The sequence below is a fragment of the Lissotriton vulgaris genome, chromosome 2_2, assembly GCF_964263255.1.
Source record: "Lissotriton vulgaris chromosome 2_2, aLisVul1.2, whole genome shotgun sequence".
Lineage (NCBI taxonomy): Eukaryota > Metazoa > Chordata > Amphibia > Caudata > Salamandridae > Lissotriton > Lissotriton vulgaris.
Window position 1 is genome coordinate 293,908,260 of NC_141688.1, and position 25,650 is coordinate 293,933,909.

The following is a 25,650-nucleotide window of genomic DNA, read 5'->3' on the forward strand; positions in this document are numbered from 1 at the left end:
CTATATACCAATTATTTTAATATTTCAAGCCTCTTCCAAGTATTTTTTCGAAGAATGAAAGGGTGCAAAGTACATTTCCGAATTAAAGGCTTGCTTCTCAAATATATATAAAGAATCTTGGTAATTTATAAAACATTAGTCTTGGATTTATTCTTGAGTGTGTCTCATTTATCGACTCTGAGTACAACCAATTCTTAACACTGTCCTCTAATACACCTAACTGTGCGTCCTCATTACCCCAAAAAGAGATTTAGTATTATCTTCTTGTTGCCTCTGTCTTCCTCCGGAGATTTCTCACACTCTTTACATAGTGCACAATGTTTTAGCACACTGAACAGGGAGACGGTATCTACAATTTCTCTTGGTAAATATTAGAAATTCTGTCTTGGTTAGGTTGAGCTTTAAGTAGAGAATGGACATCTGTGTCTGGACGATGTGCAATCAAACTGTGTTTGAGGTGTTGGATTTCTGAAGCAGAGAAGACTCCAATCAGAGTTGTGCATCAGCGGAATACTGGTGAATTAGATGCTGTTATCTGTGAGCAGAGCACCAAGCAACCCGAGGTAAAGGACAAAGGTAACAGGAGGAGGTATGAAGCCATAGGGGATTCCACAGGTGGTATGGAACTTTTGAGGTGGCAGGGTACTTTTGAGGCTTGGCGTGTCAATGTTAGAAAATTGGGGTTGGTTGGAAAGGTAGGACGTTCATAGGCAGCTATATGTCAAGCAATATCTGAAGGCAGGTTTTCTCTGCATCTGTGTTCAAAAGGGCATGGTGTATGATGTGTATGATAGCTGTTTCCATGCTGTCTCGTGATCCGAAACCAGAGTGGTAGTCGTGCAGAAGATAACTCTGATGTGGTCTTGGAGTTGGACATAAACTGCTTTTTCAATGATCATTCCAATGAATGGTAGGTGAGTAATGGGCCAGTATTTGGCGAGGCCATCTCGGTCTAGTGTCGTTTTCTTTAGGAGTCGGAGGATCTGGTTCTGGTCTTTTTTGAGAGCTTCTGTGGAGATGCCTTGAGTGAGAGAGGAATTATTTGGGCACCATTGGCAGCTTAAAGTTGCCACTAGAAAGGAAAAGGTTGTTGATGGTTTATTATCTTTCATCAGTACACTGTAATGCTTTTGACAACCTAAGTGGAGTTGAAGAATAATTATACAGGATCCAAGTGAATTGAAAAAGATAGAAAAATAATATTGTGAGGGACAGGCAAATTAATAAACATAGCGATTAACCTCCAAGAAAATCAGGGTTTCTTTTAATGGCAGCATTGAAAAATTTTTGGCAAACAACTATGAATTTGGCAGTTTCAAATTTAAACTCAATAGGGATCTGCTTATTGCAGGAGGGAGCTGAAAAAAGGTTCAAGAACAACTTCTAGCATATAAAAAATGTAAATCTGGACAAGACGAATGAGATAGGTAAGAGCACCGACACTTCCTATTAAGGAGTTCAAGTATGGGAGATGCAGCCAGAATTAGAAAGCATGACAAGAAAAGCTCAATCCGCTAATGGATTTGTAGAGCGCTACTTCTCACCCGTAAGGGTATACAGGTTCTGAAAAGAGAGAGAGTTGCACAACAAGGAAGAGAAACAGTCCTACTTTGAGTAGGTTGATACAGTGATTTTTTTTTTACACCTTTAACAATATTTATTTGGAGATGCATCTGGAGACTTCAATAGGCGAGGTTTGCTGAAAGGGTCTAGGTATTGATCTTGTGGAATTTATTGAAGCGTTCAAAAATGTACCTGAAATATTTAGGTGAGTGATTGTGTGCTATGGTTATAGAACAGTCAGTCAATAAATGGTTATAGAACACAATGACAGAAGTCTAGTTCCCGAGGTTACCCAGGACGCATGGACACAAGGATTTCTTTGAGGAATTATTTTCAAGAGAGGGAGTGCCAAGGAAAATGTTTACAACAATGTAGTACATGTAACTTAGATGGAAACAGATAGGTACCTGAAGTGGGACTGAGCTTATGAGAACAGTGCTATATCATCAACATACAATAGTTTCCTACAAAGGATGAACCACATTGTGGCAGAGGGGAAAAAAGGTACCTACACTGTGGTTAAAAATCAGTTTAATTAAAATCCAGTACCATGTGCCTGCTGACTGCCAGACGATGCACACCAATCAGCTTCACTAAGAGTTAAATACCCCTCTAACTAACTTATAGAAAAGCTATTGCAGTGATAGGAGCTACATCAATTAAGCCTCAATATGTGTCCTGACCTTAGTTAAACTACAGACTTATGCCCGAAAAAGAGAAGTGGAAACATGAGGCTAAATACTGGCAGAAAACGTATTGTGTGCAGGATAAACTGGACAACCTTAAACAGATGCCTAAATATGCATAAATATAACCATCTGATCAGAAAATCGGCAAATCTAGGCTCTCTCAAATGCTACAAATTGATATCTTGTCATGTTGGATTCAATGGTGCATTCCTGAGGACACACACTCTGATAATACTCCAACCAAAGAGCTAGCTACCTCTTTAACAAACTACTTCCATAAAAGCAAAGAAAGATGAGAGAAGACTTGGAACCCTTTGAGAATTACCATTTGCATGTCAAATTACATAAATATTCTACTTTCGAATCCCACAGTAGTGTCTCCTTCAATTCTATCTTGAGGATGGAATGTCTTGAGTTAATGACTTATGGTAAACCAACTGGGTTGCCACTTAGTCCTACCACAGACTAAAAAGCTAGGAGACATATCATTGAACCAGCAGTAGCGTGAATCATTCACTCTTTCCTCAGTTCTGCCCTTTATCCCGAAGAAAGCTGTAATAAAACTGGTGGTCTTAAAAAATTAACCCTTGACTGGAAGGGGCAAAGAAACTACCAAACTATTTCGCTCCTTCCGCAAACATTCATAAGATGATGGTTATTCTACAACAATCCTATGTAGGAACGAATTCTTTCTGATAGAGGCTACTGGCCTCAGAGTCCTGACCTTTTGATTAGTCACCAGGTATCACTCTGGACATGGAATATTTTCAGTAGTACCTCTGTGTGCCGGTAGGTGGCGCCATGCGGCTTTGCAGTGACAATGTTCCACTCCAGGAATGATCTGTGGAGCCTATTTAGTGGCACTCCATGCTCCGGCGCTTTGGATCCCTGCCTACTCCCTCTGACACGCCCTTGGGCAACTAAGGGTTCAGATGACTTCCATCTGCTGTGGACGAGCTTCAGAGGCGTGCAGACAGGGGACAGACAGCGTTTCTGATCCTGCTAGACATGTCTGCCGCCTTTGACACGGTCAACCATAAGATCTTGCTGAACCGGTTATCTGAGGCTGGGGTGAGATGTAGTGCACTGATGTGGTTTCGATCATTTCTCCAGGATAGGCAGCAGGCGGAGTCCCTGACCCCCTTTCAATCGGCTTTCACTCAGGTGCCTCACAGGGTCCCAAAGGGCTCAGCAGTCAGTCCCATACTTTTCAATCTTTATCTAAAACCTTTGATGTCGCTTATCAAAACCTATAATATCAAGACTGTAAACTTATGAGGGGCTATAAGTCCGCTCTTCGACAGGCGAAAGCCCTATTTTTTGAAGATCGTATTAAATCTGCCTCTAGCTCTTCTAGGGAGAGTTTCAAAGTGGTTAAAGAACTGCTCAAAGTTCCCGAGCCGGCTGTCACTTATGACAAACAAAAATGCACGGAGCTCGCCGAGTTCTTCCACACAAAAATTGCAAAGATCTTAAACACCCTGCCCCAGCCCATGCTGTCTCAGGAGAATGGGAAGCAGATTTTAGGAACTCAGGTCAGAGAGACAGCTTTCCACCTAGACTCCTTTGGCCCAGTATCAGTGAGCGAGGTATCCAAAACCTTAGCATCCTTGAAAAGTGGTTCCCCTATGGACCCAGTCCCCATGAAGTTCCTTCAACAAGCAGCAGCATCCATTGTGGCTCCTGTGACAGACCTAATGAATGCTTCTTTTGTCCAGGGTTTGGGGCCACCTACTTGGGAAACTGCTGTTGTTAAGGCTCTTTTAAAAAAGCCCAATTTGGATCCCTCGGACCTGTCTAACTTTAGGCCCATCTCTCTGTTGCCGGGCCTCAGCAAAATTGCTGAACGGCTGGTCAACAAACAATCGTCAGCCTTCTTGGAGTCGAATGGACTGCTCCGGGTTTCGCAAACCAGCTTTCGCCCAGGTCAGGGCACCGACACGGCCCTCTTGGCGGTCGTCGATGAAACTAGACGTATTCTTGATTCAGGAGGGTCAGTGGCAGTGATCCTCCTGGACCTCAGTGCGGCGTTTGACACCGTGAACCATCAGGTGTTGATTCGGTGGCTGGCTGAGGTAGGGGTGTCCGGGGTGGCCCTGCAGTGGCTGAGATCTTTTCTTGCCGGACGAACTTATCAGGTCTGGGATGGCTGTGAGAGTTCTAAATCGATCCCCCTCCAGTGTGGAGTGCCACAGGGCTCCTCCCTGAGCCCTACATTATTTAATGTTTATATGGCCCCCCTGGAGGACATAGTGTCCCCATATGACATCAAAATCTTCAGCTATGCTGACGACACGCAGCTGGTGGTTTCTTTATCCCAACTGGCTGACAATCCGGACACTCTGCACTCCTGTCTGTCGGACGTTCATACTTGGATGGAAGAATCTTCCTTCAAGTTGAACGGCTCGAAGACGGAAATAATTCTGCTTGGGAGTAAAACTCCTCTTCTCCCTTCGATTAGCTGGCCGAGCTGCATGGGAGACCTCCCGGTCCCCAAACAGGTGATTAAGAGCTTGGGAGTCTGGCTAGAACCAGACTTCTCATTTCGCACCCAAGCTAAGAAAACCGCAGGAGTGTGCTACGCCCTGCTACGGTCGGTTTGAAAAATCTTCCCTCTCCTACCGGTAACATCGAGGAAGCTGTTGATTCAGGGTCTGATAACATCTAGACTGGATTACAGCAACGCCATTTTTTTGGGCGCCCCTGAATCCACCTTCAAGACTCTTCAGCAGGTCCAAAATGCAGCGGCAAGGCTGCTTATGGATGTTCCAAGGACGCAATCAGCGAAACCGGCATTGAAGGCGCTGCATTGGCTTCCAGTGCGGGACAGAGTGATTTTTAAGGCACTTTGTACTGCCCATAAAATCCTCTTAGGGAAAGGCCCCCTCATCTTAAAGAACTTAGTTACCCCATACAAAGCAAGCAGAACGCTGCGATCTGATCGGAAACATCTCCTGCTAGTCCCCAGAGTCAAAAAGGCCCGCACGGGCGGGAGAAGATTCTCATTCAACACGGCAAAGCTGTGGAACTCGCTCCCTTTAAAATTACGTGCCGAGACTTGCACACTGCGTTTTCGCAAAGGTCTTAAAACCTTTTTGTTTCCCGCCTGAGTGCGTTAATCTTGCCATCTGTACCATCTGATGTTGTCTGGAAAAGCGCGGGGATGCCCAAGGGTAACTGCGCGCTATATAAAATTTTAAATAATAATAATAATAACTACGCTGATGATACGCAGATGATCCTCTACTTTGAGGGAGAGGATTCGACATCTGTGGAACCTTTCCACAATTGTCTGCGGGATATGTCACGGTGGCTAAAGGATAAATCCCTTCAGTTTAATACTGGTAAGACAGAGGTGCTCTTTATCGCGGGGAATAAGATCTCCCGCCCATTTCCAGAAAACTTTTGGCCTCCTGAAACAGCGACTAAAGTACGGCCTGTGGTTTCAGTCCGTAATTTAGGGGCCATGCTTGGTCAAAAGCTTAGTACGGAGACTCATGTAAAAGAAACGACCGCCTGCTGCTTTGCTATCCTGCGATCCCTAAGGAAAGTCTTGCCACTTCTACCATTCCAGGCACGTGCTCAAGTGGCAAGGTGCACAATCCTCAGTAGATTGGACTATTGTAATGCCCTACTGCTGGGATCCCCTGTGTTTCTGTTGGATAGGCTCCAAAGGATGCAATCAGCGGCTGCTAGATGGCCCTGGGGCTTCCTAGAAGAGCACATGGGCCGTCTGCCCTTGCGAAACTGCACTGGCTACCTCTGCGACAGAGGATACATCTCAAGGCCCTTTGCCTGGTTTTCAGGGCTCTCCATGGAATCGGCCCTACTTCCCTGCAATCTAAATTTGCTTGGTATACACCAACCAGGCCGCTTCGATCTGCAGCCGCTAGGCTGGGCAAGGTACCTAGATTCAGGAACGCTAGAGCAGGGGGCAGAACCTTTGAGGTGGCCGCTGCCAAATTATGGAATCTGCTCCCGCTCGAGATTAGGTAAACCACAGAACTTCTCCCGTTTAGGAGAAAGATCAAAACCTGGCTGTTTCCTAAGTAACCTATCGTTCTCTTCCAGGGGATCCTCATCAATAGTCATAAGCACTGAATATTCCCGCCCTTGTGCGGGACCCCGGAAACAATATAAAAATATATATGTAAAAACACATATATCTCGCTCCCCATATATGTACATACATATATTATTTTGCTCACACCAATGCAGCTTCAAAACTGAGGCTAAAACAATGCAAACACATGTACATGTACTGCAATTAGTAAGGAAAACAAAAAACACATTAGGCCAAATTTCCCTTGAACTTTGTGTTTTAATGAGTAAAACAACTCATAAATCCTGAAAATTGCTTATAAATAGACATTGTTAGCCCTCAGGCTGCATTGTAAAACAATAGCATAGAAAATGAAACCATTTTCATCAAAAACTGGCACCGTGCCTTTAAGGCAGCCCTGACCCCAGGCTTCCCATCATGCCTCAGGGGTGACAGTTAGGTCAGTTGTTCTTTCCGGCTCCTTCAGTCAGGACCCTGGTGAAACAGCTCCCTTTCTTTTTGACTTTCTGTCAAAAAATATTCTAGTTAATCTACAATTTTGCTTTCACTCGACGTCTTTTAGACCTAGGGTGCTACTACTACCTTTTTTGGGCTTCAAAAAGGTGTTTTTTCTGTCAAAATGCCTTCCCTCTTTGACAAATGCCCTTCATGTGGAAGGAAGATGGAAGGAAGATGGCCAAGACTGATACTCATTCAGTGTGCATCCTGTGCCTACCAGACTCTCATTCTTCGAAAACCTGTGAACACTGCCAGGTTTTAACATACAGAACTCTCAAAGACCGAGAGAGAATTCGAGTTTATGGTCTTTCTGAGAGAGGAAGATCTCCAAAGAAGCAGAAAAGTCGCAGGGCGCGATCGACGTCGAAAGAAGCACCGACTTGTTCACCTTCGGCGTCGGGATCGGCGTCGAAGAAGCAGTCGACGGCGACGAAGACGTCTTCAGCGACGACATCCAAGGTACGTCCGCTACATACAGCGTCAAGGGGTAGGTCGCTGTCGAAGCAGAAGAGCTTGACGGCGAGCCAACCGACGTTGAATCAGCATCGTCATGCTGTGATGTTGAGGCATTCTCCGTCGACGCCTGGCTACCGGCGTTTGGCGTCGAGACAACCTCCGTCGACGACTGGTCGTGGTCATTCGGTGTCGGCACATCGACACATCGTCGATCGACGTCGAAGCAGCCCACATCGACGTCCAGTCAGTCCAGTCTAGTCAATGGCGTTTGACGTCGAAGCAGCCTCCGTCGCATTCACATTCGACGTAGAGGCACCCTTCGTCACCGCCAGAGCATCGGCGGTCGGCGTCTAAGCAGCCTCCGTCGTCGTCGAGCAGGCATCCTTCAACGGCGAGACGCTCTATGTCGAAGGAAAGTCATCGACACTCGAGGTCGGCGTCGAGGTAATCACGGTCGACGCCGAGAGAGCGTCTATCTTCTTGGCGCTCAGCGTTGAAACAGCCACCGTCGACGGATCAGCGGAGATCCAGAGAGCGGGGCGTCTCTCAGCCAGTGAATATCTCTCCTACAAGATCACAGGAGAGGTCGCCTTTGATACAGGTGGTGCAGGAGGTGGAGAGTGAACCATTGGACCAGTCTCAAGTCCTAAGGTCTCAACTGGGTTCCCCAGGATCAGCATCGGCTGCGGAGGTAGAGAAATCCCCATTACAGGATCCTCCCACCAAGAGAAGGAGGGTCTAAGAAGAGAGAAGTCGGTCGAGGTCTGACTCTAGATGGTCTGTAGTGAGCCTGTCCTCATCCTCCTCGGCATCTCGGAGCAGATCCTCGGACGGGGAAAACAGCTATTCGGATAGGTCGAAGTCCCCTGCAAGGTCGTAGCAGGATCAAGCGGTTCAGCCTCCTCCACGTTCACGTTCGCCAGTGCAGGATCGCACCCAAAAATCTCCCCCTGTTCGTCTTTCCCCAAGGTAGTATACACCTCTTCACCCTGGGCCAAGGACAAGGAAACGGCGTATCGGTTGAGGATGTATCGAGATCAAACCTCCCGCCCCAAAGAACGATCTCGTTCTAGGGGGCATTCAAGTAGAAGGAGATCTAGTCACAGGGTGCGATCTCGTTCTAGAACGAGCTCAAGTAGAAGAAGATCTAGGTCCAGGCGGACTCACAGCTCTTCAAGTTCATCGAGGACCCGATCGCACAGGAATTACTCTCCGACCCTAACAAACAGTCCACGCTCGAGAATATCTCCAACAGGCGATATTTTCTCGTTCCAAGACATCTTAGACAGAGGAGCCCTGAAGCTAGGGGTGCCTATGACAGCTCCGCAGATCAAGACAACGGTCATCTTCAATATAAAGGAAAGCGCAATTCCAAAGGAAACGGAAATCAGCGCCAAGGCAACAACTTCAATAAGCCTCAGCAGAAGCAATGAGTCTTCACTTCCCCCAGCGCCGTTGTCCACTACAGTGGGGGGAAGCATTGCTCATCACAGGACAGAGTGGCAGGCCATTACAAAAGACCAATGGGTGTTGTCTACACTGCAGAATGGGTACTGTCTTCGTTTCCATCGTCTACCTCCATCCGTTCCTCCGATGTCAACGTCAAGCCACCAGCTACAAATGTTAAAGAAAGAAGTAGCGACACTCCTCGAAAAATCAGCCATCGAGAGGGTGCCGGTGGCTCAAAGGGGGAAAGGAGTATATTCGAGGTATTTTCTGGTCAGAAAAAAGGGCCAAAAGGCGGAATACATGCCCATTCTGGACTTGAGAACACTCAACCTACATGTCAGAAAAGAAAAGTTTCGCATGTTGGCGCTTCACCAAATATATCCACATCTCAGGAAGGGGGATTGGATGTGTTCGATGGACCTTCAAGATGCGTACTTTCATGTCTCGATACGGCCCGATCACAGGAGATTCCTTCGATTCCGGGTGGGGACCTCTCACTACCAGTTCAAAGTCCTTCCGTTTGAGTTGTAGTCGGCCCCTAGGGTGTTCACGAAGTGTGTCGCAGTGGTGGCGGCAGCAATACGCCGCAAGGGGGTCTTCGTATACCCATACTTAGACGATTGGCTGTTGAAAGGTCCAACTCCAGACAACGTAAGGAATCATTTCCAGACATGCATAGAACTCTGTCAGCGTCTAGGCCTGCATGTCAACTACAGGAAGTCTGTCTCCCAAACCACTCAGAAGATTCACTTCCTAGGAGCTCTGCTAGACTCCGAGGTAGGAAAAGTGTTTCCTTCGGAGGAGAGACAGTTTTCGATAACTCTCAAGTGCCAGCAAGTTCGTCACAACAGGACTCAGAAAGTGCGAAAGATAGCCTCCCTCTTAGGGTCAATGGCTTCATGCATCTTCTTAGTACCGAACGCCAGACTTCGGATGCGTCCTCTTCAGCAAGATCTGGAGGACAAATGGAACCAGCAATCAGATCGCTGGGACGATCAGATCACCTTGTCGGAGGTAGCTCGATCTTCAATCCCGTGGTGGACAAAGAAGCAGAACATGCAGGTGGGAGTTCTCTTCCATCAATCTCCTCCTGCACAAACGATCATCATAGACACGTCTTTACAAGGCTGGGGGGCGCACATGGGGCCTCTCCAAGTGCAGGGTCTGTGGGCGTCCAAAGAAAGCACCTACCACATCAACTTGCTGGAATTGAGAGCAGTCCACCTGGCTCTCAAAGCGTTCCTTCCCTCGCTTCAGAAGGAAATGGTTCTAGTACAAACGGACAACACCACCACGATGTACTATTTGAACAAGCAGGGAGGAACACGCTCAAGGACTCTATCACTGGAAGCTCAGCGCATTTGGCATTGGCTTCTGGCTCGCAAGTTGTCTGTTCAAGCAGTCCACCTCCCAGGAGAGCAGAACGTGAGGGCGGACGCACTAAGTCGGCACATGGAAGACAGAGAGGACTGGGTTCTCAACGACGAAGTGCTAGAAGACATTTTCCAGTCTTGGGGTCGTCCTTCCATAGACCTCTTTGCGGACTACGTAAACAGCAAATGCCCAAGCTTCGCCTCAAGGTTCTACCAACCAGGAACAAGAGGGAATGCTCTTTTGATCGGCTGGTCAGGGAAATTTGGGTACGCTTTTCCACCCCTTCCGCTGATCCCGAAGGTGGTGAGCAAGCTGAGACACTCGTGCACGACGATAATCCTGATTGCCCCCGACTGGCCGAGGCAATGGTGGTACACGGACCTACTTCACCTGTCAGTGTCTCCTCACAAGAGGCCTCCATGCAGGCCGAACCTATTATCGAAGATGAACGGGAGGATTCACCATCCCAACCTTCCGTCACTGAACTTGGCAGCAGGGCTCCTGAGGTCATTCAGTACGGCCATCTAGGACTGCCACAAAACTGCATGTCCATTCTGAGAGAAGCACGACATCCTTCCACAAGACATTCTAACGCATGCAAGTGGAAGAGGTTCTATATGTGGTGCAAGCAGAATGGACACAATCCGGTGAAGAGTCAGGAAGAAGCAGTTCTTCCATACTTGTTGTACCTGGCTAAAGCAGGGTTAAAGTTTAATTCCATCAAGGTGCATTTAGCCACTATAACTGCTTATAGGCGATCACCTTCACAAACGTCTTTTTTCCAGTTGCCAGCAGTAAAAGATTTCCTGCAGGGTCTGAAGAAGGTGTACCCTCTTGTACGTCCTCCTTCTCCTCCCTGGGAGCTGAACCTAGTACTATCAACGTTGATGGGCCCTCCTTTTGAGCCCTTTCATAAAGCTACTTTACAGCATATTGCCTGGAAAGCGGCTTTTTTGGTAGCGATTACGTCAGCCCGGAAGGTGAGCGAGATTCAGGCCCTCTGTACCAAGGAACCATATACAGTGTTTCATTTGAATAGAGTAGTGCTGAGAACGCACCCTTCTTTCCTGCCGAAAGTGGTGTCAGATTTTCATGTCAATCAGTCAATCTCTCTGCCCACTTTCTTTCCCAATCCCTCTACTCCAGCTGAGAGGGCTTTACACTCTTTGGACCTGAAAAGGGTTTTAAAGTTCTATCTGGACAGGTCCAAGTCTATTCGACATTCTGATCAGTTATTTATTAACTATGGATCGATCAGAACTGGTCATGCAGCATCGAAACGTTCCATTTCCAGATGGATCGTCTCGTGTATCAAACTTGCTTACCAATTGGCGCAAAAACCTCTGAGGTTTACCCCTAGAGCGCATTCCACTAGAGGTAGAGCTGCCACAGCAGCTTATCTACAGAAAGTGCCCATGTCAGAGATTTGTAAAGCGGCGACCTGGAGGTCTGTCCATACATTTACCAGACATTACTGTCTAGATTCAGATACGAGAGCTGATACCCAGGTGGGCCAGGCCTCCCTGAGGAATCTGTTTAGCAGCTGAGTTATTGGCTGTTATGATATAGTTGGGTCATGTACTTCTCATTTACCTGCAGGTGGTTGATGGGCTTGCTATTCTAATCAGTGCTTATGACTATTGATGAGGATCCCCTGGAAGAGAAGGATAAGTTACTACCTGTAATCCTAGTTCTCTTCCAGGGGTATCCTCATCAATCTCATTAGTTTTTTCCTGCTAGGGACTTTTCAAACAGGCACTCCAGTTTAGCCCTTGAAGGTCCCGCGGTTAGGAGACATGATGGAATACGTGGATCTTCACAATGCTTGTTTCATATTTACTTACTTGAAGCAATCATAATTCGCAGCATATTGTTTTATATAAATGAACTGAGGTAATATTATCACAACAGAGCCTTTTTAAGGATTATGCTGTGGACAAAGGAGGGAGGAAGACTGTATATAATGCAACACTTGACAAACTACTTTAACACATCTGGAAGTGCTTGAATGCTAATTTATCAAGCATGTCACTGGCATCCCCACTTCTCACAAACGTCTGTCAGAAATATGTAACTTTTTGTCTAATGGGGTTCCAAGGAGGCCAGGTATCCAGAAACTACACATAGGATCACAGGATTCAATATTTTACACCGAGAACAATTATGGATGGCACTCCAGACGGCAATTCTGACAAAAAAGACAAAAAGATTCTGGGCCCTGATGGACACTGGAACAGGCTCATATGCAGTAGGGGCAGGTTATCATATTCCCTGATCTGGATGGAACAAAGGTTCTCCAGCTACATGATTTTCACACCAGAAACAGAAAATCACATAAAAAAACCCTTAGAACCACTGGGCACCAGGACACCTGCCTATAATTGGCACTTGGATACTGAATCCAAGAAAATTGTTTTATGTGAATTAACGTGCTTGGCAGAGAGTAAAGGACATGGATCTGCAAGGCGGACTGTGGTATGTGTAGTATTCCTACTTGGAATGTTCTTATAGAATTGTTATGTTATATTGTGGGTTGAACGTTCTGTATCTGGGAGTTGGGATTGTGGAGTTGGACTTCGGATGGTTGTGGATGTATAAGCTGTTTCTCCCGCAATAAACTACTCTTATCTGGAAATCCTGTCTACTGGATGATATCATAATTTGGCGACGATCGGGATCTATGGAAAAGAACTCATCTCTGGAAGTAATTTTTTTTTTCATTTCCATGAATTTTGGAGACAGCGCTAAAGCATTTTAAAAGGTATTTCTTTAATTTGGTGTATACTGATTGCACCAGTGGCAGTTTTGAAGTGTGTGCCCTGATTGCACCAGCGGCCGATTGTAGACTTTGTTTAAAAGTATATTCTTTTTAAGGCTAACTCGTACTTTTATGTACATCCTGTGCGGTTTTATGGAATTTATTATGTAAAAGTTATTTGGCTTTTTTTTAACTAAAGTTATGTGTGCCGGATCGTAAAGAAAGTAGATAATAAAGTTATTCTGAGGTCGTTGCTTCATCAGAAGTTAAGTGCATCTTTGAAACACTCACCGTTGTACCATTTGAAGCTGAGAGCATCTCCGTGCACTGTGTGCGTGCTCCGTACTCCGTTGCCAATGAATCCTGTATGACGTTGTAGCATCGCGTCTTTACGTTGTGCAAAGGTCACAGTGCAGGTTACAGTGCGACGCGTTACATCAGGCGGCTATCTTTTCATTTCGAGTTTCACCACATTTACTTCACAACAAATTATCTGGCATCTCGAGTGTACAACGAACTAGCTGGCATCTCGAGTGGACAACGAACCAGCTGGTATTTCGAATGGACATTAACTATACTTTGTATTAATACTCAATACCAAAAAGACTACGGTGACTACTTTTGTTTTTTTTATTATTACTTTGTGTGTTCTTTGCCACGGGAAAGTCCTACTATTGACTAAATTTATAATATCTTTAATATTTTCTCGCAAAATTGTTTACAATGCAAGACTAAATTTATAACATCTTTAGTATTTTCTCGCAAAATTGTTTAAAATGTCAAATAATATTGTTTCTCCTGTGCATTTTCTTCCTGTAGCAGGTGATCCCAAAATGTAATGGGATCTATGGTATCCAACATTCTTAGCTTACGTAGATGTAGTAGAAGAGGATGGATGTTCTCCCAAGAGGAAATTAGCTCTTCTAAAAAACTGTTTAGGTGGCGCAGGTCTTAAAGAATTAGAAAATGTACCTCCATTTGAAGGTGCAGGTGATTTTAATGTATTTAAAGTTGTTGTCAAACAGATGAGTGTTAGATTTGGCAGGAAAATTATTACTGTGATGGAAAGGTTTAAATTGTATTCCCGTGCATAAAAAGAGGACGAATCCATTGAAAACTACGTAGCTGCATTGCGTACTCTTGCTGGCTCTTGTGCTTTTGAAACAATACATTTCGAACAAGTATTAAGGGATCAAATAATGATGAAGACTAAGAGCAAAAAGATCCAAGAACGTTTATGGATGGGGACAGAATCTACTCTTAATGCAGTACTAAACATCGCAAAAGGGATTGAACAATCTGAACTATTTGTTAGCGAGATTAGAGGTCAAGATGTTAGGAACAAAGTAATAATTCCTGAAGTTGCAATAGTAAATGAAGTTCAGAACCAAATAAAGTTTCCTTTTGTTCAAACTAAAAAAGAGAATGTAGGAAGAGATAACAAGTTCATGGGTTAGAGAACCCAAGTGATTTGTTACAGATGTGGAGGAAATGATCATGTGGGAAATTACAGAGGTTGCCCAGCATGGAATAAAATATGTATGAAATGCAAGAAGCTAGGTCATTTTAGTAAAATGTGTCGATCTCCACAAAAAGTAAATTTATAAACTTGTTCTGAGTATGAAAATTCTGAAGAAATTCAGGAAATCAACAGTTTATTGTATGTAGGGGACACCAAGTGTAAGGGTTTCCTAGTGACAAAATTTCGATTCATGGAGTAGAAATTTCTATGCTTATTGATTCATGTGCCTGGTATAGCATAATAGGCAAAAATATTTTTAATAAACATTGGAATTCAACAAATTTACTACCACCAGATGTGCCACCAGGTGGATATTCGGGTCAGAAAATTGATCTTGATGGTTTTATGTGAGCTGATATTAGATTTATAGATAGGAACATAAAAGGTAAGGTGTATGTTGCAGCTAAAGGTACATCAATTCTTGGTTGGCCACACCAGCATGAATTAGGCATCAAGTTGGATCCCAATGCTTCTCCACCCGTATACATAGTAACTCCTGTGGATGATGAGATTACAGTCCAAATAAAATGTAAATTTCCAACTATGTTTACACATAAATTTGGAGAATTTGTAAATTTCATACATAAAATTATTCTTAAGGAAAGTGCAACTCCTGTTCGACATAGAGTCAGGAACGTACCTTTGGCATACCGGAACAAACTGAAAATAATTTTGCCTGATTTAGTAACTAGGGGAAATATAGAACCTACTGAATCATCTCCCTGGGTTTCTCCAGTGGCTTTATCACTTAAGAGAAATGGGGAAATTCGTTTATGTGTGGACCTCCGCAGTTTAAATAAAGAGATCTGGATTGATAGGCATCCCTTACCCCTTATCCATGAGCTAATTTCTACACTCTCTGGCTGGTGCTTGTGTGTTTTCCACCATTGACTTGGCCAGTGCTTATAATTAGGTGGTACTACTTGAAGAATCTAGGTACCTCACTACCTTTATAACACCAGAGGGTATGTTCCAATTTTGACGCATGCCATTTGGCTTAGCAAGTGCGGCGTCAGTCTTTCAAAGACTTATGAAAGAGGTTCTGGATGGTTGTGACAATGCCATTGCCTTCCAAGATGACATTTTAATCTTTGGGAGGAATTTTGAAGATCATGACAAGAATTTAGATAAAGTGTTAAAGTCTGTACAAGAAAAGGGTCTGACTTTGAAATTTTCAAAATGTAAATTCAGACAGAGTAAAGTAGAATATTTGGGACATGAGATTTCTGCTCAAGATATCAAACCTAAGTTTAATCACATTCAGAGCATAGTTAAGGCACCTGCACCGACTAATAAGGAACAACTTGTTTCATTTTTGGGGCTTACCGAATTTTATAGCAAATTTGTGCAAGACTATTCTTCAAAAGTTCATTCACTAAGATTGTTGTTAAAAAAAAATATGAAATGTATTTGGAACAATGAGCAACAGTTAGCTTTCGAATCACTGAAAAAGGAAATTGCAAATGCTCCTTTTTTGAGACCTTTTGAATTGGGTAATGAATGCATAGTATGTGTGGATGCAAGCAATGTTGATCTAGGTTCTGTGCTAATGCAAAAGAACATGGGTGAAGAATACATGGTTTCCTATGCGTCCAGAACTCTTCGTGGGGCAGAATATAACTATTCTACAATCAAGAAGGAATTATTAGCATGCACGAAATTTAGTTTGCGAACTGACCATAAGCCTTTGATTAACATGTTAGCGGCTGGTGGTGGTAGAATGTTGACGGCACGTTTGGCCCGCTTGGCTGCTAAACTGCAAGAATTCCAGTGTGTTGTTGAATATGTGCCTGGCCGTCAAAATGTACGAGCGGACTGCATGTCTAGATTGCCCTAGTTGACTCATGTAAGATCGCTAATATTTGCCCTGATTTTGATGTTGGATTCACGATTGACAACGGTGGAAATGGCAGTACTTTGTCTAGTGTTATTTCTGAAACTGATTGGAGGGTAGCTATGTGCAGAGATGAAAGTTTATCCAATGTAGTGTCTTTCATGCAACAAGGGTGGGCTGAGGAAAGAAAACTATCTGGTGATGTGCTGTCCTTCTGTAAAGTAAAGGATGAACTCATGTTTGATCATGGTTTCATAACCAGAGGAGACAAGATAGTTCCTCCGTGTGAGTTGAGGAAAAAAAATCATTTCTATGGCTCATGAAGGATGTTAGAACTGGCTATTTCTGGTTGGCTAAGGCTGACGCCAAAGCTAGGCAGAAACCACCATTCTAGTCAGGGCAAGGGAGTCACACGCCAAGAAAACCCAGCTCACCCCCTTGGTTGCTTGGCACGAGCAGACAGGCTTATCCCTGAGGCAATGTGTAAAGCATTTGCGCACGCACACAACAGCAACAACATCCTAGGCACACCACAAAAGGAACTCCACACAAGGTTATATAAAAATAACTTTTGTATTGTCAAAACACATCAGATAGTAATCACACAATATACATTGTGCCAACTGGCACGGGCAATATTCACAAGGGATTATTTACAGGGCAGGGCCACATGGGCCACTGTCAGAATCAACACTTTTAGAACTAGAAATACTGTTAGAAATAGCACTTTGAACATATAACAAGCAGAAGTTTCACACATGATGCATAGAACATTCAGAGGTGCAGGAAAGACACATGATGTATAAACATACATTCAGCGGTATAAGGAACAAGGCACATGACGCATCAAAACACATCAAAACACATTCAGAGGTGCCGGAGAAACTCATGATGCCTAAAACATTCAGAGGTGTAAGGGAAGGAAAACACATGATGCACAAAAACACATTCAGAGGTGTAAGGAAAGAAAACACATGATGCCTAAAACATTCAGAGGTGTAAGGAACAAGGCACATGACGCATAATCAACACTTTCAGAGGTGCAGCACAGGAGAACACATGATGCATAAACTACACATTCAGAGGTGTCACAGGCATAATGGCATAGCACATTACGCATAACTCACATTTGGGCCTAACCAGTAAAAACTACAGTAGGTAATCTCTCACTAGTCTAAACACATTAGACTCTCCCCCTAAGCATAACTCACATTTAGGGGCGTAACTCACATAGTAAAATAAACTCTCACTAGCATAAACCTACATAGGTAAAATAACCTCATAATCACATTGCGCAAATATCACCTTAGGCAATTACTATCAAAAACATAGTACAACCACATTGCGCAGAAATCACATACCAGCCCCCTGGCCAACTGGCCATCCAACAAGGGGACTCAAAAACCCTGTGTCCAGAATGTCAGGGCGCTCTGCCAATGCAGCGCCAGTCAGGGGTGCGCCACCGGCGCAAACCTAAACGTTGCAGCTGCCCACTACTTGCTGGGCAGCTGAGAACAAACCCAAGGGCCTAAACGTTGCAGCTGGCACTAAGTGCTGCGCAGCTGTAGAAGGCCTGGCACCACTGTGCCATCTCTGACCCACACAGGGATTCACTCATATTGCGCCTAAACAGTGCAGCTGCCCACTAATTGCTGGGCAGATGAGACATCAGTAAAACTGTGGCAGGGCCCTCACTGGCCCTAGGTACAGCACTGTGCCAACATGTAGGAGCCACACAGGCTCTGGGAAATAATGGGGGCGAGGGAGCCATCTAGCTCCTTAAGGCAAACATGCCCTTGAGCCTCTCAAGCTCCTTAAAACAAATATGGCCCCCTTAGAGCTTCGTGGCTCAGATGAAACAACTGTGGCGCCTTCTTAAGCCTCTCTGGGCTCTAAGAAATAGATGTGCCCCATCAAGCCTCCCAGGCTCGCAAATACAAATGCCCCAGGTCGTCGGAGCGGCCCGCTGTCAACCGGGGCCGCTCTAAATAAAAATACCCTGTCCCCGCACTCACCGGGACCTCGCTGGTGCTGCGGGGGTGGGAACACTGCAGGCTCTTCTCTCAGGCAGCGCGGGGCTCCTCTTCAACACCGGAGCCCCGCCTGCACTCCCAGCCGCTTTCCTTTCGCGTCGCGGCTCTCCTCCTTGCAACGGAGCCCCGCTCGCACCTTCCGTCGCCTTGCTTCTTGCTGCCCGGCTGAGGGGCGTGACTCCCGGTCGGACACAGCAGCAAATGCCAGGTGGGCACCGGCTTTCCTTGTAAATAAAGAGATCGAGGTGGGCACTCGTAAATCAAAATAAAGGGAGAAATGAAGCGCTACCAAGCGCTTAGGGGCCGAATCAAGCACTCTCCAGCGCTATAAGTACAATAAAGCGCTTCCAACTACAACAGGTCCTGGGGGGCTGCAAAGAAAGGCAAAAGGGTCCCAGGACTAAGGCAGAGTCCTCCAGCAATCCATCAGGTATCATGGGGCTGGGCAGGGCCCAGGGAGGCAAGCCTTCCTCTGGGCCCAAGCAGCAGCACGCCCCTGGCAGGATTCAAGTCAGAAACAAGAACATTTTGTAAGGGAACACAGCCCCTTTTTATACAGAGAAATCCTTTGCCTAGCAGGGTGCATGCAGTGTGAGAACCAGCTACAACTGGTTATAGGGAACTCCTTTCACAGGCCAGGCTAGGGACATCAGACGCACCACAGGGGGTGAAGCCAGCATTGTGTGGGGAAAGCCCAGCCCTATTCAGGCCCAGGTGCACCCCTCCCTTCACATCAGCATGCTAAACACTCCATTCACCACCGGGGCAGACCCTCGCAGACTCTTGGAGCCAGGCTCACCAGCCAATCACACGCCAGACACAATTTACACAAATATGCCAACTTCTAAAAGTGGCACTTCTACACTAGACACAATCATGCTGCATATATCATTGCGCAGCATTCAATCTCATGAGTTCGCACATACCTAACTCGACCCTGCACTCCCCACACATCAGGAACTACCATGGGCATACATATTCCCCATTTCCTCATTCATTCCTATGGGAGGGCAGGTCACTCACCACACATACACAGAGTGCTCACGCACTTTACACTGTACCACAGAAACAGGCTAGGAAAAAACAAAAAGTCTCGGATTGAACCTGCCAAAAGGGCCGGGTCCAACAAAGGTCACATGAGTATATCAAGCACTAAAAGACCTATTCGTGAATTTTATTGAGCCTAGTATTGACATGATGGTGGACAAATGGGTCACTTCATGTTCTCCTTGTGCTAATACTGACAAATCAGTTAAGCCGTTAGCAGGGAAAATGGATTTTTCTCCTATCAAATTTACTACATGTCCTTGGAAGAAACTAGGGATTGATATTATTGGTCCTCTTGATTTATCAAACGATAAGGTTGTTTTCGTTTTAGTATTGATTGACTATTTTTCGAAATGGCCCGAATTGAAAGTGGTTGACAAGATTAAGAAGGCGCCACAGTTGTTTCATCAGAGCCACGAAGCTCTAAGGGGGCCATTTGATTTTCTCTGAGGCGTCTTGTGGTATTCTGGCACTATTTTTTGGCGTTTGCTTCCTGCCCTCATATCTACATTGAGCTTGCCTGCTTGGTGCTTCACTACTTCATCTCTGCGCGCTATTTTCTGCCACGAAGACACATTGTTCTTTATTGGGGGTGTTCCTGTCTCCACTTCTGCAGTTCGCTTTACTTTCATTCACCCCCACTGCCTGGTAGGCTGCTTCGCTCGTTACCTCACGCTGCTTTCCTGCCTCAGTCACCATGCAGCAGGCACACATCACTAAAGCCTCCACCGCAGCTTCTTCGTCACGCAAGGATCCTGCAACAACAGGCAAGCGTCTCAAGACGGATCCTCCGTCCCCTTCTAAATCTCCATCTCCAGTTACCCTTGAGGACCTCATGGAGGAACTTCGTCTAATTCATCCCTTTATTCCGGATACTACTACTACCCTGCAGAGGTTAGACGACAAGTGGTCCAGCCTAGACCAAAGGGTCACCAATGTTGAACAAAAAATCAGCGATGCTCAGGATGTCGTCGCTAAAGTGCATATCCTCACCAAAGAAGTTCAAGTCCTCAAGAAAACGACCGAGGATTTGGAAAACAGGAATAGACGCAATAACCTGCGTATTTACTGCATTCCGGGGAATTCAGAGGGGTCCGACATCATCCTCTTTTTGAAGTCACAAGTCCTACCAATAGTCGGCTTACCTAAACATGTGGACCTGAATATTCAAAGGGCACATCGTCTTGGACCAAAAAATTCCTCTTCTTCTTCAAAACCTAGAGGCGTTATTGCTTATTTTCTTCTATATTCTGACCTCATGTCTGTTTTGCATTCAGCCAAGCAACACAAGCAACTACATTGGTCAGGACATAAACTTTTTTTCTCTCAGGATGTCTCCAAACAGACTACGGCGCGTCGAAAGGAATTTCTGGATATGCAGCCTACACTACGCTCCATGAATGCTAGATACGGACTTATTCATCCCTGTTTCTTCAAGGTCACATACAAAGAAAGGTCGTATAGCTTCGAGGACCCAGCAGATCTCCGCAGATTCATCCACTCTCGCAGAGAAGACTCCATGGAACAAGGCGACCCTTGATTTCCTCATGTCTTCCTCTCTGTACTTTGCCTATCGTCCATACTTGTGTTGTTTTTTTGTTTTATTTCATATGATCTAATTGGTTTCTTGTCTTCCGTTGTCTTTTAGGTTCGACTTTCTATGTTTTGGTTGTATGCCCCTCCATCGTACTGTCCTGTCTTCGTCTTCAATATTCCAATTCGCTGTTGTTCTTGCCTAACTGTTCGGTAAGTCTCCTCCATTTGTTTATATTGTTGTGCTCGGTCTTGGGTTCTATTTCCTTTATTCCCTGTTCTTATTCTTGTCTTTCTCTTTCATGTTCCTCGAACCGGGTTCTTTGACATTTTCCCTTCTGTGCGGTCGTCTTTCCCTGTTGCTCCCGCTCTCACTTTATTGTCTCTTCTCTCCGTTAATTGTTCTGTATGGCTGGAACCTTTTTAGTTTCCCTTGCCATCCTTCTTCTTACTGTCTTTTTTTGGGTAGCGTTTAGCTCCCACTTCCTTTTTCCTTACTATCCTCTCCTTTCCCTTTCGTTTTCTTTTTGGTTTCCTTCTACTTCGTGGTCTCTCTCAGCATTCTTTACTTCACTCATCCTTCCCCTATTATTCTTCTTTCCTCTTCTCCGACGCACTGGTGTTTTTTCTACTCTACCTACCTTACTCTCCCTCTTCTTTCCTCCTCCTTTTGGCACTACGTTAGTACTCATTTCTTCTCTTTCTCCTCCATTTATATTTCTTCACTTCTCCTTATTTCACCTTCCTATGATGGCTTCACTCCTCTTTCTTTCGCTCTTTCTACTTGGGTTTCTTTACTACTTCTATTGTTCCTCTTTTTACTATATCTGGCTTATTTTTACCCTTCCTTGCCACTCTTTCTATATATTCTCTCTTTTTACCTGTATTACTCACTCTCTTTACTTTTCCTTTAATCTCCTCATTTGAAAGGTTTCCGACTCATTTCCTGGAATGTTAAGGGTCTTCGTAACCCTATCAAGAAACAACGTGTTTTATCTCATCTTGCTCGTTTAAAATGTCAAATTGTCTTTTTACAAGAAACACATCTTTCTACTCAAGAGTTATCGATGTTACGCAGACAATGGGTTGGGGATGTTTTTTGCTCTCCTGCTATTAATCACAAAAATGGTGTTGTTATTTTATTTCATAAAGCGTTGTCTGTTCAAATTTTAAATGAAACTATTGACACTAATGGCAGGTGGCTGCTCCTTGATTGCATTGTTAATGATGTTCATCTCTCTCTCTGTAATGTCTATGGTCCGAATGGCATTGATTCTTCGTTTTGGAATGATTTCTCCTCCCTTCTCTCTTCTAATGCAAATGAAGATTTGATTGTTGGGGGAGATTGTAATCAATTGATGGACCCTTTTTTGGACCGCAAATCACAAGCTCGCTACATTCCCAACAAAATGCAAAAGTCCTTCCACAAAGCCATCTCCTCCAGAGGCCTTATAGACTCATGGAGGTTGTCCCACCCTGACTCTCTGGATTTTTCCTTTTTTTCTCCTGTGCATAATTACCTCTCCCGTATTGATTATATTTTTCTCTCCCACCATGCTTTCCAATTTATGACCAACTCAGAAATAGGCTCTATTCTCATCTCAGATCATGCCCCAGTTATTTTAGATATGGACTATCCCTCTCCCACGCCTCAGGCCCGCAGATGGCGCTTTAACAACTCCCTTTTACTTGATACTACTTTCATTGAACACTTTACTCATTTCATGGATGACTTTTTCACTACTAACTTACACTCCACCTCTGACTTTCACTTTCTTTGGTATGCTTTCAAGGCCACTGCTCGGGGTTGTATTATTGACTTTGTTTCACGTTAAAAAAAAGAAAGCGCTATCCCAAGCTTCCTCCTATTTAAAACGCATTAAAGAACTAGAGCATCTTTACTACACTTCCAACTCTCCTGACTCTCTTTCCTCTCTCATTTCCGCTAAACTGCAATTTAATAAACATTCCTGGGAATCGGCCTCCAATCACCTTCTTCAATTTAATGCAAAGATATATGGTGGTCGCAATAAAGCTGGTAGGGCTCTGGCAAATTATCTCAAAATTAAAAAACAGAAATCGAAAATAGTCTCGGTTAAAGATTCACAAGGCTCGCTCCAGTCTTCTGATGCCAAAACTCTGGATTGCTTTGTTCAATTTTACTCCTCTCTTTATACTCCTGAGTCTTCCCCCTATGCAGAGCAATTAGACTCTTTCTTTACTTCTGTCCCAAATCTCCCAATCCTTCGTTGGATTTCTCTTCTCTTGATGCCCCGATCTCAGAAAAGGAAATTCTTGCTGCTCTCTCTCTTCTCCCCAAAGATAAGACACCTGGCCCTGATGGCTTTACTGTTCGTTTCTTTCTCCACTTTAAATCTATCTTGATTCCTCATTTTCTTCAGTTAATTAACCATTTTCTCTCCTCTGGTGAATCTAAAGGTTCTTTTTCGCAGGCTATGCTAGTTCTTCTCCCCAAGAAAGATAAAGACCCTTCCCTATGTAAAAATTACCGACCCATCTCCCTCATTAATACTGATTGTAAATTGTATGCGAAAATTCTGGCTTTACGGATTAATTCCATTGTCCCCGATTCGGTTAACATTCATCAATCTGGCTTTGTTAAGGGAAGAACCATTACAGACAATTCTAGAACCCTTCTTAATATCATTCATCTTTCTGCTAAAATGGACGGCCCCTTGGCTGCCATTACTCTAGATGCCGAGAAGGCCTTTGACCGTGTCAACTAGGATTTTATGTTTGGCGCCCTTCGCTGGCACGGTTTCAGTCCCATTTTTCTTAAATTTGTTCAGTTTCTTTATTTTGCTCCTTCCACTTCTATATGGATTAATGGTATGCAATCTGATTTTTTTCCCCTTCATAGAGGAACCAGACAAGGCTGTCCACTTTCCCCCCTTCTCTTTGTTCTGGCACTCGAACCTTTCCTTAAGAAAATTCGACAATCCCCTTCCTATTCTGGCTTTCTTTATGCAGACGATATTTTGCTTTACATTTCTAACCCTGTTGTTGCCCTTCCCGCTTTCTTTTCTTTATTACATGATTATTCCTCTGTTTCTGGATATAAATTAAATATTGATAAAACTGAAGTCCTTCCCCTCAATAAATTTTATCTTCCTCACATGTTTCAGGGTTCTGGTTTGCAATGGAACTCTGGCTCTATCAAATGTCTTGGCGTTTTATATGCTAACACTATTAGAGAAACTATCAAAATGAATCACTCCGATATCCTTAAAAAGCTCTCTTCTCTTATAGAACGTTGGTCCCCTCTCTTTCTTTCCTGGTGGGGTCATCTCTCCACTATTAAAATGATGCTCCTTCCTATTGTGAACTTCTGTCTCTCCATGCTCCCTATCTCGCTCTCCCATTTCTTTTTAAGTCTATCAATAGTCTTTTTTCCAAATTCTTGTGGAATAAGCGTAAGGCCAGAGTCTCTCTCTTCCGTCTTCAACAACCTAAACATCTTGGTGGTGTTAACTTCTCCAATATCTCACGCTTTCATTCTGCTTTTACTCTCAAGCAAATTTGGCCTTTTCTCCTTGAGACCTCGTCTCCTCCTACTACGGCTTGGAGCTCTCTGGAATTGGCTCAACTACACCCCTTCTCCTTCCTTATTGCCTCCAATCTCACTCAACCACCTCCTAAGCTACTTTCTCCCATTTTCAAACACTCCAAAGCTTTAACACTTGCCCTTTTTCGTTCATTCTCTGTATCATCTACTCGTCATATGAATACCCCACTTTGGTATAATAAATCACTTAAATTACGCAATCGTGCGCTCTTTTGGAAGGAATGGATTGACAAAGGAATTCTCACTTACCAACAACTTATTTCTGACAATTCCTTATTAACCTTTCCAGCACTTCGTGACTCCTTCGGTATCTCTAACAAATACTGCACACACTTTCATGAACTTCTGCCCAAACTATCCACTATTATCCTACACAATACTCCTTCATCCTCTTCACCTTCCCTCCTTGCCTCTCCACCTAACTTTCAGGTTCCCCTTAAGGCCTCTGCTATTTATAAATTACTTTCTCCCTCACTATTGACAGGCCTAAAACTAATCTTGAACTTATCTGGGAATCGGACCTCAATCAAACTTTCCCCTCACTTACCTGGGACTCTATTTGGTCCAAACTTCATTCCACTTCTCGTTCCGCTAGTACCACACAAACCCTTTATTGTTTTTATAATAGATTATTTTATACTTGATTTGTTTAAAGTTAAAGTGTTAGACACTAAGCAGTGTTGGTCCTGTTCATGCACTCCTGGTGACTTTGTTCACATGTTTTTTCTTTGTCCTAAGGTCCAACTTATGTGGTCCCACATTTGGTCTACACTTAATAAGATTTTATCTACTAATGTTCCCTTTGTTATTTCTTTTGTATTCCTGGGTGGTTTGGCCCCAGTTTGGGATGTCCCACTCCATACTCGTAAATTTATTGATCTTTGCATAGCTATCGCTTTTCAAATTATAACAACTAATTAGAGAGACACTACAAACGTGGTTTATAATGCTTGGTGGAATTTGTTCTGCCATCATCATAGACTAGATCGTGCATGTGCTTCTTCTATTCCGTTGTTGATAAAACGTGATTTACTTTGGTCCCCTTTAACAGACTTTTTATCTAAAAGTGCCTCTTGATCACATGTTATTGTTATATTTAGTATTACTGTTATTATTTTTACTATGTACTTCTCTGTATTTCATACCTCTTTATTTCTCTTACCATAAATTTTTCTATTGCTTTTCCCCTTCCATCCCCACTTTTTTTCCTTTCTTCCCTCTTCTTTCTCTCTTCCTTCCCCACAA

At 44.2% G+C, this 25,650-nt stretch overlaps 1 protein-coding gene across 1 annotated transcript in view; it reads right to left on the bottom strand.

Moving 5' to 3' along the window:
* Positions 1-25,650, bottom strand: part of LOC147729326 (uncharacterized) — a 354,664-nt gene that overhangs the window by 135,411 nt on the left and 193,603 nt on the right. The gene's annotated exons all lie outside the window — the stretch shown is intronic.